Genomic DNA, 6096 nt, shown 5'->3' with positions numbered 1-6096 from the left:
TCAAAATAGTTTAACCCCAAATATATTTCCTTGTTATATCTTGAAATTGCCCTGCAAAGTTTGACTCTTGTGGGAAAAATCTACATTCTGTAGAGAATCCTCCTTTTCCTCTTCCATTTGCAGACCCAGGAGATAATCAACAGTCAGGAACCCTTTTAAGTCCCATAAGAAAACATTTTATAACCTATTCTCTCTGAAGCCTGCTAGCTATAAACTTCTTCTGCACAATAAAACTTTGGTCTCCCCAGTCTTTTATCTTAACCCAAACATTTCCTTTCTATTGATCTCAGGTCCTCAAACTCAACCAATTGTCAACTAGAACATTTTAAAATTTACCTATAGCCTGGAAGCCCCCACATCGAGTTGTCCCACCTTTCTAAACCAAACCAGTGTACATCTTAAATGTATTTGACTGATGTCTCATGCCTCCCTAAAATGTATAAAATCAGCCAGGTGCGGTGGCTCACGTCTGTAATCCTAGCACTTTGGGAGGCCGAGGCGGGCAGATTGCCTGAGCTCAGGAGTTCAAGATCAGCCAGAGCAACATAACAAAACCCTGTCTCTACTGAAAATACAAAACATTACCCGGGCGTGGTAGTGTGCACCTGTAATCCCAGCTACTTGGGAGGCTAAGGCAGGAGAATCACTTGAACCTGGGAAGCGGAGGTTGCAGCGAGCTGAGATCATGCCAGTGCTGTCCAGCCTGGGCAACAGAGCAAGACTGTCTCAAAAACAAAACAAAACAAAACAAAAGCTGCACCCCAACCACCTTGGGCACATAATCTCAGGACCTCCTGAGGGCTGTGTCATGGGCCATGGTCACTCATATTTAGCTAATATTTCTCTTCAAGTATTTTATAGAGTTTGACTCTTTTTGTCGACATAGGTGTGAGCCACCACTCCCAGCCATGACCTGGCTTTTATGTCAAACTTCTACCTGGCCCCTATGGCAGATATCAGATCTCTCTCTGTGAACATTCTAGAAGATTTTCTATTGATTTTAGTTGATACAAAAGATAAAACATATATTCCTTCTCAACATTAGATGAGGTTGCACATTGGGGTTACTTGGAGAGCTCTTAAAAACCACTGGTGTCTGGGTCCCACTGCAGAGATCCCCAGAGGCGCAGCTTGGATGCCGCAGCCTTTGAAGACTCCTTGGTGATTCCACTGTGTGGCCAAGGTTGAGAATCAGTGCCCCAGATCAGTGTGTGTCCCACTTACTTGTGGGTAGGAGCATCCTAGCGATTGTGTTACATGGTAGGTTCTGAGCCAGTGAGTCGGGGTGGTATCTGAGAGCCTACATTTCTAACAAGCTCCTAGGTGATGCTGAGGCTGGTGTAAGGACCACACTTTGAGGAGCGAGGCTCCTCTGCAACTCATGGATCACACCAGCCTCCACCTCATTATTTCAACAGAGCCTTGAATTACTATCTCCTTCTACTAATGCTCAGGATCGGGGATGGATGGAGGCAAGCCTTCTAGATCTTCTTCTGTAGCCCCCATAGCCAAAAATCTGAGTGATTTTGTCCAAACTCCACATTGTATGGCTGGCAAAAGAGGCTCACAGAGGGGAAATGACTCACCAAGGTCACATAGCAAGTTTACTGACAACAATTGATCTGGGACCCAGGTCTTTTTCATTGCACTTGGCTGTTTGGTTAATCTTCTCTGTGGCTCAGAGCTGGCAGCCCGCTTCTTGGACACAGACTGCATGTTGACAATGTACCACATACGGTCTTTAGAGCCCCCTGTGCTATGTCCTCTGGTCTCCACAATCCCAGGAGGCAGCTTCTATTCTGTCTCCATTTTACATCCGAGGAAACTGATGCTCCGGAAAGGGAGGTCCCCAAGAAATGGCAGAACTGGGTTTGGACCCAGGAGTCCTGTCGTTCCCCAGACACTGACAAGACTCCTCGGTTGCTGTGAGGATTAAATGGAATGTGCTCGTGAAGCAAGCAGCCCAGAGAGAGCCTGGCACCTACTAAGGGCTCCATAAAGTTCGGCTTCCTACAATGACTCGGGTTTTTTTGTTTGTTTGTTTGTTTGTTTTTGAGACAAGGTCTCACTAACACTACCTAACACTAATCAGTCTATGGGCAAGGACTGTGTCTTATTCAGGTCTATGTCCCCAGACCTAGCACTCCTGGGTTCTGCAGTCCTTGCCCCCAGGACACCACCCCCTCCCTGAGAACCACTCCCTTGCTCCTAGCCCAGTTCTGAAGGCAGCCATTTTTCATTGCAGAGACCAGCCCTGCCCCTCCCGAATTTAACTAGACGGGAACCCACAGCGTGTCATACAGCACAGTGGCCCCAGGATGGCAGTAGATGCCCATGTGTAAGATCTCTGGCCCAGCCTGAGCCTCCTTTAAAGGGTAATTTACTTGCGTGTGTCTCTTCCTCCAGGCCCTTGTCCAGGGGCTTTCCATCCATGAACCAAGATATTCCCCACAATATCCCCATAGGGAGGAATTATTCACCATCATTTACACACGAAAGATCATGTTCATCCTTTGCCCTTCATGTCCGCTTCCTACTCTTTGGGGAAAAACCAAAAACCTTACATGCGTAGTTTAAACCTATCCAGTAGATGTCCCTATGGGTCAGGCTGCAAGAGTTCAAATTCCAGCTTCCCCACTTATTACCGGTGTGACTTTGGTTGGATTTCTTGGCTTCTCTTGGACCTCAATGTGCTCATCCATAAAATGGGGTAATGAAGTAGAACCCACCTCCTTGCAGGGAGGAGTGAGGATTGCATGAAATAATACACCTAAAATGTACAATCCAGTAGCTGGCACGCAGCAAGTGCTCAGCAAATGTTAGTCACTCTTATTACCATGAGTCTCATTGGCCTCTCCTCCTGGGAGAAACTAATTGTCCTCACCCTCTGCATCAGGACCTTTAAGAAAGAAGAATGTGGGCCGGGCATGATGGCTCATGCCTATAATCCCAGCACTTTGGGAGGCCAAGGCAGGCGGATCACTGGAGGTCAGGAGTTTGAGACCAGCCTGGCCAATATGGCGAAACCCCATCTCTACTAAAAATACAAAAATTAGCCAGGCGTGGTGGTGGGCACCTGTAGTCCCAGCTACTTGGGAGGCTAAGGCTGGAAAATCATGAACCCAGAAGGCAGAGGTTGCAGTGAACCGAGATCACGTCATTGCCCTCCAGGCTGGGTGACAGCAAGACTCTGTTGAAAGAAAGAAAGAGAGAAAGAGAGAGAGAAAAAAAAAAGGAAGGAAGGAAGGAAGGAAAGAAGGAAGGAAGCAAGGAAGGCAGGAAGGAAGAAGAATGTGGGCCAGGCACAGTGGCTCAAGCCTGTAATCCCAGCACTTTGGGAGCCAGAGGTGGGCAGATCTCTTGAGGTCAGGAGTTCGAGACCAGCCTGGCCAACATGGCAAAACCCCATCTCTACTAAAAATACAAAAATTAGCCGGGCATGGTGGCGGGTGCCTGTAGTCCCAGCTACTTGGGAGGCTGAGGCACAAGAATCCCTTGAACTCGAGAGGCAGAAGTTGCAGCAAGCCGAGATCACACCACTTCACTCCATCCTGGGTGACAGAGCAAGAGAAATAAAGAGAGAAAGAGGGAAGGAGAGAAAGAAAAGAAAGAAAGAAGGAAAGAAGGAAGGAAGGAAAGAAAAAGAGAAAGAAAGATAGAAAGATAGAAAGAAAGAAAAAGAAAGAGAAAGGAAGGAAGAAAGAGGTTGAAAAGATATCAAATCAAAGGGCAAATTAAACTTTAAAAAGGGCCAGATGTGGTAGCTCATGCCTGTAATCCCAGCACTTTGGGAGGCCGAGATGGGTGGGATCACGAGGTCAGGAGATGGAGACCATCCTGGCTAACACAGTGAAACCTCATCTCTACTAAAAATATAAAAAATTAGCCAGGTGCAGTGGCACGCGCCTGTAGTCCCAGCTACTCAGGAGGCTGAGGCAGGAGAATCTCTTGAACCCAGGAGGCAGAGGTTGCAGTGAGCCAAGATTGCGCCACTGCACTCCAGCCTGGGCAACAGAGACATACTCCATCTCAAAAAAAAAAAAAAAACTTTACAAAGGAAAATGTTCCTCCTAAAGGTTATATGAAGATACTTAGCATTTTCAGCAGTCAGGCTTTGATTGATTCATTGACTCATCCATTCACTCACTTACCCACTGAGTCATGCAACAGACATTTACTGAACATCTGCCATTCCCTGGGTCTTACACTTGGGTGTGGGGCAAAGCAGATATAGTAACAGATATTCATTGTCAGTGCATTTTTATTGAGCACCTACTCAGCACTAGGCACTGTTCTCGGTGCTTCAGATATATCAGTGAACAACACAAAGGTCCCTGACCTGGTAGAGCCCATCTTCTAGCAGGGGCAACAGGATAAATAAGTTAAATCCTGCATTACAAAGTGATACATGGCCAGGCACAGTGGCTCACACCTGTAATCTCAATACTTTGAGAGGCTGAAGCAGGTGGATCACTTGAGGCCAGGAGCTCCAGACCAGCCTAGGCAACACAGGGGAGACTCTGTCTCTATACAACATTTTTTTAAAAAAACAAAATTGGCCGGGTGCAGTGGCTTACGCCTGTAATCCCAGCACTTTGGGAGGCCAAGGCAGGCAGATCACGAGGTCAGGAGATCAAGACCATCCTGGCTAACACGGTGAAACCCCATCTCTACTTAAAAAAAAAATACAAAAAAATTAGCTGGGCATGGTGGCGGGCGCCTGTAGTCCCAGCTACTCGGGAGGCTGAGGCAGGAGAATGGCGTGAACCCGGGAGGCAGAGCTTGCAGTGAGCCGAGATCACGCCACTGCACTCCAGCCTGGGTGACAGAGCGAGACTCTGTCTCAAAAAACAAAAACAAAAAAAACAAACAAACAAAAAAAAGAAACAACAAAATTAGCCAGGCGTGGTGGTGCATGCCTGTAGTCCCAGCTACTCAAGGAAGCTAATGAGTGAGGATCACTTGAGCCTAGGAGGTCAAGGCTTCAGTGAACCATGAGCACGCCACTGCACTCCAGCCAGGGTGGCAGAAGAAAACCTGTTTCCAAAAATAAAAATAAATAAAAAATAAAATAATATATGTCATGGTAAAATAAATAGAGCTGGGTAAGAGGGGTAGATTAGAGTATTAAATTGGGAGGTCAGAATGGGCCTCATCGAGAAAGAAGCATTTAGCAAATCACCTAAGGGAAATAAGAGAGTTAGCTATATGGACAACAGAGGAATAGTGTTCACAGTAGAGGGAACAGCCAGTGCTCAGGCCTTAGGGTGGAATGTGCCTGGTGTGTTAAAAGAATAGCAAGGAAGCCAGTGGCTGGAGCAGACTAAGCAAAGGGCAAAGTAGTAGGTGAGGTAGGGAAGTAAGAGGTCAGGATGGTCACATAGAACCTTCTAGGCCACAGGAAGGACTTTGGCTCCCCTCTGAGTGAAGTGGGAGCCTTTGCAGAGTTTGAAAGCAGAGGAGTAGCACAATCTGACTCACATTTTTTTTAAGGCAGGGTCTTACTTGTTGCCCAGGCTGGAGTGTAGTGGTATGATCATAGCTCACTGCAGCCTCAAACACCTGGGTTCAAGGGATCCTCCCACCTCGGCCTCCCAAAACGCTGGGATTACAGGCACCCGGCCATGACTCATATTTTTATTTATTTTGTTTCCTTTTTTTTTTTTTTTTTTTTTGAGACAGGGTCTTGCTTTGTCACCGAGGCAATGGCGCAATCACAGCTCACTGCAACTTCAACCTCCTGGGCTCAAGTGATCCTCCCACCTCAGTCTTCTGGGCAACTGAGACTACTGGTGTGCACCACTTTGCCTGGCTAATTGTTTGATTATTTGTAGAGATGGAGTCTTGCTATGTTGACCAGTCTGGTCTCAAACTCCTGGGCTCAAGCCATTGTCCCACCTTGGCCTTCCAAAGTGCTGGGATTACAGGCATGAGCCACCACGCCCAGCTGACACTTTTTGTTTGTTTATTTATTTATTTATTTATTTATTTATTTTGAGATGGAGTCTTGCTCTGTTGCCCAGGCTGGAGTGCAGTGGCGCAATCTCGGCTCACTGCAACCTCCGCCTCCAGGTTCAAGCGGTTCTCCTGCCTCAG

Source organism: Pan paniscus, chromosome 1 (genome assembly GCF_029289425.2).
Source record: "Pan paniscus chromosome 1, NHGRI_mPanPan1-v2.0_pri, whole genome shotgun sequence".
In the NCBI taxonomy this organism is placed as follows: Eukaryota; Metazoa; Chordata; class Mammalia; order Primates; family Hominidae; genus Pan; species Pan paniscus.
This window is presented reverse-complemented; position numbering follows the sequence as displayed.